Genomic DNA, 10,918 nt, shown 5'->3' with positions numbered 1-10,918 from the left:
GAAATGACTGCCGTCAGTTAACCAGGTACTACGATTAGAAATTAATTTATGGCAGCCGCTATGGCAACAGACATTAATACTATGGCCACAGATAATTGATCTAACCAAGCACATCTCACAAAACCTTTTACAAAGGGCGTTAGAGCGCTTTATGGTCGGCGTGAAAATGTGCGTTGAAATATACAGCATCAGGGAGCGACAGATGACGTGCGGTATTGTTTCGGTGTCATCCCTCTCTCCTTCTCTCTCGTAAGAAATTCCCGACAAATCTCACTCGTCCGTTACTGCGGCTGCTGCCACGGCTTCAGGAGCGTTTTTCTTCTCCAGCATTCCGCTGTGAAGCCTTCAACACGCTTCATGACAGTTTCTTTAAAAGTAACTTTCTTCTCGTCTGTGCGGCATCTGAGCTGCGTACCGCGAAAATAGCCAAATCGCGCGGTTGATGACATGTAAGTTGACTTGAGCTCCTGCATTAGATATGCTGCTGCTCCATGTCCATGCCTGCTGAGGGTGCTGCGGGTATATAGCCTGATTCATGTTGAAATTTTGAAATTTGCGATAAAAATGGGTAGATTCGAATCTGCTGTCTAGTCCTAAACCTGTTTGTTTCAATAAAATTATGGTCAGATCAGATTATTCTAGATGGAATTATTGTTTTCTAGTGCTTGGTTGGTAGAAGGTAAATGAGAAACTAAATGTATTGAAGCTTATCAACCTAGCTAATCTTCTGTCCGTTACCATCGATCGCTTCCTGGTAAGTCATAAGAGTCACTTGTCTTCTCCCAGGTTCGCTTCGCCTTGTTCACAGATCATTCCGCCTTCTTAAAAAATCGCGACTTTCAAAACTAACTGCGTTCTCTCAAAACAGGAATGTTGTGTTTGTCTTTGTAGTTATTAGATGTGTGAGTAGATGTTATTAGGTCGCTTATAATCAGAATTATCTATCCTCATTCACATGATGTGGACCGGGAGGTAAGATCCAATACAACCATTAGTTTCATTGGCCATTTTTAAATTTATGCCATCTCCAACATTATCAAGTAGTGGAGTTGGCAAAGTTGTGGTCATGTCGGTGGCCGTAGTAGTGTTGTATGTGGTCGTAGAAGTGTTGTCTTTTGCCGTAGTATTAATTGCTGTAGCCATAGCGGCTGCCTTGATATATTTGAAGTGAGACCACAAGAGCAAACAAAAGATCTGACTATATTTAATTGACTTATCCTGGATTGTCGCTCTAATCTGCTACTAGAGATGATTTTATAAGCGACTGCCTATGCGACAGCAATCACAAACTAATCCTGTATGCGATATTCGGTGTCATATCAACATTCTTTCTCACCGCTTATGATGTACACATCTAGGTCCGATACCCTTTGTCTTTAGCGAATTCTTGAGTCTCTGAGTTTCGACAGCGAATAAGCGTGACTGTAGCGGAGCTACCTCGCTCCAAAATTCAATGGAAGACTTTTAAACTCGAAGAGTCTCTTAGTTCTATAGACCTAATGGGTTTAACAACCCAGGGAGTCGACCAAGCTATTAAAGCTTAATGAATTCTAGTTCAAGGGATTCAGAGGTTCGTAGAACCAAGTGGCAACTAGTGCCCAAGCGTATATACCTTAAAAGGGCATCTATCTCTTACAGATAAATGCGCAAGCCTTAGCAAGGCACTTAACGCTTTAAGATCAAAAGGAGAACTGCAATTTATTTAATTATTTAATTAAAACCTTACCCTAGCTAATTTAAAAATAGATTTCGACCGCCAGATTTATATCTGGCGGCGACCAAAATTTGTTACCCATACTAAATGGGATTTAAGTAGTTAATTATTTTAAAGCACAATAAAAAGGTATAATGCCCATAAGGTAAATGTACCACAACAACGGTTAACCAACTGATGTGCCCCATTACACTCTCCCTCATTAGACTGTTGACACCGAGTGACAACATTCGCTTAATTTCCTCTTTGAGGTTGGAACCTAAGCAGCTAACCGTTTGTTTTTGTTTTGCTTTCCTTTGTCCCATGACAAATAAGCGTGATTCACAGACTCTTAGCACCTTCCTCGACGATAAGGGAATGGTGGACTTTGAAAGTCACACTTCATCAGAGGATGGGGAACGAAAGCATCGCTCTTACACGTGTTTTCTTCCGGATTAACGTCGGCGGGCCCCGAATCTGTTCTCAGAACGTGGTGCTGCTGATGTCTTAACTGCATTGAGCAGGACACAGGACCCTAAGTCCAACATCATTGCGAATCCGCTCGGGAAGAGCAAGAGCGGGCAATCCTCATTGAGGAACAAGCTCGCCGTCGAGCTGCCGAGATAGCGAAAGCTAAAGCTCAAAGTGAGCACAGATTCCCTCCGCTTAGTTTGGAAAAGCGTCTCAAAGAGAGCGCGGGTCACAGCTTGGCCATCTGGACCTCCGGAGCGGCAAGGACCCCGGAGGAGATCGCTGCTCGCGACGCTCTTTGTGAGCGATACTTTACCCCAAAGGTAATGACGCGAGGTCAGTATTTGAAGCGTTTACGTGATCAAGCCCCCGTGGGGCTTTGGTGACCTCAATGAGGAAAATTCCGATCGTTTTGTTTTAAACGAAACAATAAGTGAAAACGAAGTCACATTTGAGAACTTGGTCCATCGGGCCCCGCAACATTTGGAATATTAGAGAGTCTGCAAATGTGGCTGGTGTTCGTTTGGAACGGAAGCTGCCCTTCTATTAGCCAAGCTTAACGCCAAAGGCTAGTTACGTTCGGCATTTGTGCCACAAAACGAAGAATGATCTAGCCGATATTTCAGTGCTTCGGTTGACCATGCAACCATGAATAGAAACCGCACTGAGGTAGTAAGTCCACCTAATTCCACTTCTAGTGGTGGAAAGCGTCGTTCCACGCAAGTTGACCCTGAGCTTGGCTCTTAAAAACGTCAACGGCGTCAGGCAATCTTGCCGAAGAGGTACCTCAAACTCCCAAGAGTTTCCAGAAGAGGGGTTCCCCAGCCACTTCACCAGATACTGGTATTGGCCATTACGACGACGTCACTTTAAAAATTTCTCCACGCGAAACTGAAGGTTTCCCGAGCATCAAGCAGAGCGGGAGAAATCGCGACGGAAGTATTTAATTCTCTGAAGCACGAGGTGCAAATTCTTCATGGGAGCCTTACTCGGGTCGGGCTCTTTTGAGGCGGTTCAGAGTCGTCTTTCGATGCTGGAGCGTCAGCAACTTCGTTTAGAGGGGCGGCTGGACATCCTGGTGAGGATGCAGCAACTTGCGGCACGACCGCCTGTCTTGGCGCAAGCGCCTTTAAGTCCACGTGGAAAGGCTTACGATATGGCTTAAGCAAGCCAACGTAAAACACTGGGTGTGTACGCAGCTTGCTAGGAAGGTTTAGCGTGTAAGCAAGGCCCTTCTTGGCCACGACCGTAAATGGTCCAATAAAGCTCGGGCACTATTTGGTCTTGAAGACAGCGGAAACCAAGTTAAAGGTAGATTTTTGAGTTTAATAAAACTCGGTCTCCGACCGCATTAGAATTAATACATCTTCTGCCTCTGGCATCTGCTTGTTCTTTCTTTTTGTGTCGGCTATTAGCCATTGCGTCACGTTAAAAAGACACCAAATCGCGTCGCGAGAAACTTGCTTACTTGTTTCCGAATGGTAACAGGGCTGTATCAGCAAGCCCATCCCCACTAGCAACTTTTTTGTGCGCATACCCTCGAGCACTGCTCGCAAATGGTCTAAATGGTTTTTCATGTCCGACCGACCTTGTTCCGCACGACTGTGGACAAAAATGTCATCAAAATAAGTCTGTGCATAACCTCGATGAGGGCGGAATAGTTGCGTCGCTAGACGATTAAATGTTGCTGGGGTGTTGGAAAGCCCTTGTGGCATAATTAACCACTCCCATAGCATACCGCTTGGGGTGCTAACCGCTGTAAGCGGTATATCGCTAGCTTGCATGGGCAGTTGGTAATAACCATTGACTAAGTCAAGTGCACTGTACATTGTACATCCGACCATATTATTCGGAAGAACATCCTTTCTAGGAATGGGGGTTTGTGCTGGTATTGTGGTAGCATTAAGCTTATTACAAACATGTACAACGCGCCATTTATCATTTGGCTTCTTGACACAAAATTTCGGTGTCAAATGGGGATTTTTGCTCTCTTGTACCTTCCAGTCTCGTGCTTAACACGGAAGAAATCGTCAATGACATCACACTGTACGTTTGGTAAAGGCAACTGCCGTGTGACACAGTATTTAGTTTTAGGAACCAAGTCAATTTCATGACGAACATCTCTATCCGGGGGTCGAACAGATGGTGGATTGGTACATACTACATCGTGGAATTCCTTTATTAAGGAATAAATGGGATCCGTAGGATCTTAAAGGATCGATGGCCCATTTCACGCACTAAGTGCAGCTTTTGAGTCATCCAGGACAGCTTCGTCGAGAAGTAACGATGAGCTTAACTTAAGCGTTGGTAAGTTTCTCAGATAAGTGTCCAGCCTTTAAGGCTCGGCTGCCTTCATCAATAGACATTTCGTCTAGCTCTAAAAGAGCATGTAGCGAACGGATTGCCGCAAGGCTAACTTCCCCCTCCATTTTACCGGTTACACCATTTACAAGCGTATGCAATTGCTCACTCGTATCACTTTGTGAGGGAATACACGCTTTGTGTCCATCCTGCCTTGAAGTGGAGACAATACGCCTATTAGAGGCCGGGACATTCATGTCCCCGGATTTTCCAGCCTGTATTGGTTCTGTACAAGACATGGTGTCTAATTTGCATTCGACAAGGAGTTAGCTAACTCAACTTCCTTATCCAGTGAACGTTTACGTGTCGCTTCACGTGCATTAGAAGGGTTTGACCCAAAATGCTCTGGTGAACCGCCAATAGTGTCACTATTGACACTCAGTACGGTGCCACCTCGGCCGACCAAACTCGGTGGACTTAGACGTGTCACTCCACGTATCTCAGGGATATCGCACCCTCGATGATTCGGCCTTAGGCCAACAATGATTTCAGCACTCAGCGAATCGTTTTTACAACGAGTATCACTCGACGGAGTACGTGCCGTTCCACTTATTTCTGCTGGGTCGGGCTAAATAATGTTGTTAAAATTAGAGTTTATTAACTCAGATATGCCAATGTCTAAAACACTGACAGACTCAGTCAATGATCCGCGCCAATAGCGCTTTTGTTGCCTAGCAAAGGTGGGTTCATGACTCCAAAACTTTGCTGGTAACATCGCGCGTGGTACCTAAGGTCTTAGACCTCTAATCAATCCATCATGGCTCTTGGCGTTCAAGCCAGGCCATATCAACGATGAAATCATATCTCGAATCCAAATCAAGGACGAGACAGCGTTCCATTTTGTCAAAATCCAGAAACTTGATGCCTAAGTTTAATGGAACCTTGGAAGCAGTGACTCGAGTCCCAGTCGCTAAGCGAACAGTGATTGTATCACCTTCATGCTCTCTAAGCGCCTCAACGTATTGTTGACTTCCTTTAAGGAAAAGGCGTCGAGCATAACTGCAAGACGCTCCTGAGTCAATTAAAATTGACCACGGCTTATCAAAGCCCTTTACAGTCGCTTGAGCGACTAACAAGCGAGGCTCTTACGAACGCTCCGTGTCAATACGCACCGAGCTAATTGGAGCAAGGTCCTGCTTACTCTCACCTTGTAGAGGTTCAACAGAGCCTAGGTCTTACCCAGTAGGGCCTTCGCATCCACTGGGTATCGACGTTTTCCGCACCGTACCAGATTTATGGTATAGGTCGGAATTAATCCTCTTTCGAGCTTTACGCGTATTTCGTAGGGAAAGGCTGGACGTAATTGGTTCGTGCTTTCGCACATATAACATCTACGGATGTTTTCATGCTGCTCCACAGCTTGAGAAGCCTCTTCTCCTTCCTCAACGAGGCTTAGATCCATGGGCTCCGTTCTATTAGACGGTACTCATATGCTCGAAGAGCTTGTTCGGTAAGCAAGCGTGCTAACACGAGTAGACTTAAAGTCGAACACAGCGCGTAGCGCTATGGCAACTGCCTCTTCGAAAGTAGCAGGATGAGATCGGATAATTCCGTCCCGGCAACGCCGTCAATGAGACCCCGCATAAAATTGTTACAACAATTTCTTCTTGCTCCGGGTCTTGATGCAATGCATAAATGCAATGAGACTTCTCAACTCCTGGACAAATCCTAGGGTAGGGTTTGTTTACTCTGTCGAGTCACAATGAGCCGTGATAGCATTCGAAAAGCCTGATCAGGTGGTGCAAACATGCTGGAAATTTGCTGTTTCAGCGATTCCATGAGGGAAAAGCGTCGTTTACCGACGCACTGCACGATAGTGCCTACTCCATGGCTCTACCTCCGAGTTTGGAAATGGCCATAGCCACTTTCTGCCGTTCTGTTAAGAGCAAGGCGGAGCCAATGGACATCTCCATCTGCTTAATCCAAAAAGGGACATTTCTCCCTCTTTTCCCTCAAATGTATTTACATTGGCACCTAGAGGGCGAGCCTTCGGCTCTGAATCAGTACTGAGATGTACCGGGTTGGCATAGATGCCTCAAGGTGATCTTGTACCTGGCCGACCAGGGAGGATTCATATCGCGTGAAGGCTTCAAGCCTTGCATGCAGGACCTCTGGTCCCTGAAGTATAATAAACTCTTCATGTTCAAGCCCAAAAATAAAGTTTTGAGCTTGTCATAAGCTGCGCGTTTAAACTTTGAAAGTTCTGGAAAAATCTTCCATTTTCAGCGAAGATTTAGTCTTATCAAGACTCAGACGTAGATTGACTACGAGTGCTACCAGGTGTAGCGGAGCTACTTCGCTCTTAAAGTCAGAGGAAGACTTTTCCACTCAGAGAGTCTCTTAGTTCTATAGAACTAATGGGTTTAACAACTCAGGGAGTCGTACAAGCTATTAAAGCTTAATATATATTAGTTCAAGGGATTTAGGGCTTCGTAGAACCAAGTTGCAACTAGTGTTCAAGGGCGTATACCTTAGAAAGGCTTCTATCTCTTATAGATCAATGCGCAAGCCTTAGGAAGGCACTTAATGCTTAAAGATCAAAAGGGGAACTGCAATTTATTTAATTATTTAATCTAAAATATTACCCTAGCTTATTTAAAAAATAGATTTCGACCGCCAGATTTATATCTGGCGGCGACCACATTTGTTACCCATAAAAAATGGGATTTAAGTAATCGTTTATTTTAGAATATGATAAAAGGGTTAATTACTTATAAGGTCAATGTAACAACCGTTCTACAACCGAATTGTACTCCATTACGGTGACTAAAAATGATATAAGGTTATACTTGTACTTGACTGCTTCCCACGACGTCAAGAATGTGTAGCGCCTGATAAAAGCATATTTCATGAAGCTCGAAAAGGTGAAAACGACAATTTTTTACTCCCTTGAACTTTTAACATGCGAGCCTTAGTTTCGTCCGTAAAATCATAATAGACTGCTAACATGCGAAAGAAATTGCTTAGTCTCTTACGCAAGGTAACAGTCTACTTAAATCAACGAAAAGCAATTGAATTATATTAGAGCATTTTTAATAAAGAGCACGCATGGATTTTTAATTCGAATTTAAATATGTTTCATTACGATAAAAGAGCTGAAGGAGATATAGCACCAAATGATTTTTATGTAACATGCAGGTAAAGATTTGATACTTTGCGTCAATATACCCTCCTTGTTTGCGCGTGTCAGCTATTAAATTGTAGGTGAGTAAAGTTCAATTGCAGGATCTACCGATTAAGGATATTTATGTAGCTATATCACGACATTTCTTTTGATTATTGATATCAAAGGTTTCTAAATTTCTAGTTAGAGATCTTACTTTGGTATGTATTTACGAGCAGCGATGTCCTCAACACGGCCTCGTAAACTGCTAAATGTAAGGGATCGCGGTACAAAATCATACTTTGAAAAAGATAATTCAAGATGTGATGCGAGTTATCGACATCTTAAGTTTTCCAAATTTTATTTCGGGAATCTACTGTGGTTATTAGACAAATGTATTTGCGAGCAGCGATGACCCCAAGATGTCCAAATTTTAGCTCGGGATCTACTGTGGTTATTAGGCAAATATATTTGCGAGCAGCGATGACCCCAAAATGCCCTCATAAACCGCTATATACGAGGATTGCGGACAGAGCCAATCTTTAAAAAAGAGTATTTAGGACGTGACCATAATTTGCTCATTAAATATACAGACGGACCTCAAGTTTAAGCTTTGCCAGACCCATAGCATCCTTTTACAACTTGCAATGGCCAAAAAGCCCGTACTGCAATCTCGCACCGAAAAAAATAAACTCTGCTGCTTCTACGCCAGCAGAGTTTATTTTTTTCGGAGCGAGATCGCTGGCCGTATCGGCAATAAGCACTATGCTAGGAAGTTTGACAAGCCATCGGCCGATATATCGTAAACGAGACGTTGACTTCAAACTGCCAGAGCTCTATACGCCATCGCCGCCTGTGGTACTCAAAATTCTAGAGCGAGTGCTGTGCATTCCCACGAGGTTTAATGCATACATAAAATTATTGTGCTGTGAAAGAAGACGAATGAGCTTGATTCGTCTCATTCAGCATAGTATTCTTAGATTTGAAGCGCAAAGGTAAACATGACGCGGCTATATTTGAGTCTGTGTTGCCGTGGACTTGCCCGCGTACCAAGTCCACAGCAAAGCAGGATTGAGTAGTATATCTCTCAATCCGAGTCTTCACATCGAGGACACTTTCGTCCATCGATGAGCTGCTGAGAACCCGTTCGTTCTCTGCCGATTTTAATCTTTAAGTACGTTTGGACTTATTCCCTCTACGTCTTCCGACTGTGATTGCTCTATCACAGTCGGGTCCTCTACGTTCAACTCTCTACTCGACCTAGGATCATCGTGCTGTCCATTTTGGACAGCCGGTATATTCCTTGAATGTCGCCCACTAGAGGTACATTCACGTCTCAATCCACTTGACTAATTCGAGTGGTGGACCTTCGGCGCTGCCTGTGCATTAGCACAGCCGCCGGTAGCTGACTCCACAGTGTGATTAGTAATCACACTGTGATCTTGTGCAATCGTACTAACGACCGTACCACAAGTGAGACCATCGCACTCACTCGTAGTACATCCACACGATTCTACACCCAAAACCTACATCAGAAAGACACCGGATGAACAAGTGACAGACATCATCACAGATCGAGTAACAGCCGACCGTAGAGAACATGCTATCAGAGCCAATCAAACTAGGAAGACATCAAAAGAATAATCCAAACCTACTAAGAAGAAATCTCCACAAGTAAATATCTAAAGTGACTAAATTTAGCATCCCGAGGAATTAATTCATCGGCGCCCGTCGATAAATCCCAGGAAGAAACTGAGACATGAATGTCTTGGTTAATAGCGATTCAAGAGTAGGCGCTTATACTCTGGATCTGTATGCGCCTCCGACGTTAACTTTGGAGATAACTCAATTTCTAACCCTTGAACCCAAACGGTTCTTGAGAGATCTGCATAGTGGTAGAATCAAGCATATCTGCGTACTCGTCACAGAGGACGAATACATAACCGATATTCGGTCAGCAGTAATTGTGCAGAGAACGAACGGGTTCTCAGCAGCTCATCGATGGACGAAAGTGTCCTCGATGTGAAGACTCGGATTGAGAGATATACTACTCATCCTGGGAGTCACTTAAGACAAATTCTTTATACAAGGATTTGATTGAATTCAGGAATGAATTCCCTGAAACAATTCCATGCGAGTTGCCTTAAGATAAAGGCACTCGACATGAGATCGAGCTCAATTCGGGCTCAAAGTACTGCGTCATGAAGCAGTGGCCACTGCCTCGTGAACAAGCATTTGCGATCGATAAATTCTTTATCGATCGGTTAGAAGCGGGTCATGTAAGGTAGTCAACCTCCCCACATAGCCCTCCGACCTTCTGTGTGCGAAAAGCCACACGAGGGTGGCGGTTAGTGCCCGCAGTCAATAAACTGAATGCTGCATCGGTACCGGCTCAAACGCCGAAGCCTAGAAAAGACGTAATCATAGATGGTATGTCTAAGAGTACCAACTTTTCGTCTATAGATCTGATGGGTGAATTTTATCAGATCCTTATGCGTGAACGGGACATCCCGTACACAGCAGTGAGCATTCCCAGTTGGATGCTCTGGGAATGGCTAGTAATGCTACAGGGGCTTAGTAACGCAGTAACGCCCCTGCAAGATTCAACAAATGCGTTACGAATCTATTGAGACCGGTGCGAGAATTCGCACCGAGTTACTTTGACGATGCATTCATCCATAGCCGGGTCATGGACGGAAAAACGGACGTGGAAGTTCATAAAACTCACGTTCGTCAAGTTCGTACACTTATGCGAAAGCATAAGTTGTACGCAAATCTCAAGAAATGTATATGCAAGCAAAATACCACTTCTTGGGTGCATCGTCGGGGAAACACGGCGTGCGCCGTGATCCCAAAAAGATCAAGGCAATTACCGACTGGCCAGTATCAGTCGATGTCAAGGACTGAGAAAATTCCCTGGGCTAGCGGCGTACTTGCACAATACTCACGCAATTATGCCGAGATAACAGTTCATCTCCCTCGTCTTTTAAAAAAGACGAGAAATGGTTATAAAATGCTGATTGTCAGCGTTCCTTTGAAGGTATTGAGCAAAGCTTGATGCAATCGCCCATTTTGGTGATTGCAAATTAAGACAGACCATTCCATGTGGTCTGTGACGCCAGCGATTTTGCAATCGGCTGTGCGTTAATGCAATACGATACAGACGGCGCGGAGCGCGTCGTCTGTCACCAATCGCGTCAGCTGCAACCAGCTGAACGCAATTACCCAGTGCATGACAAGGAACTCCTTGCCATGAAATATGCATTGGCTAAATTTAGGGTCTATCTCCT

Source organism: Bremia lactucae, linkage group LG4, assembly GCF_004359215.1.
Source record: "Bremia lactucae strain SF5 linkage group LG4, whole genome shotgun sequence".
Lineage (NCBI taxonomy): Eukaryota > Oomycota > Peronosporomycetes > Peronosporales > Peronosporaceae > Bremia > Bremia lactucae.
This window is presented reverse-complemented; position numbering follows the sequence as displayed.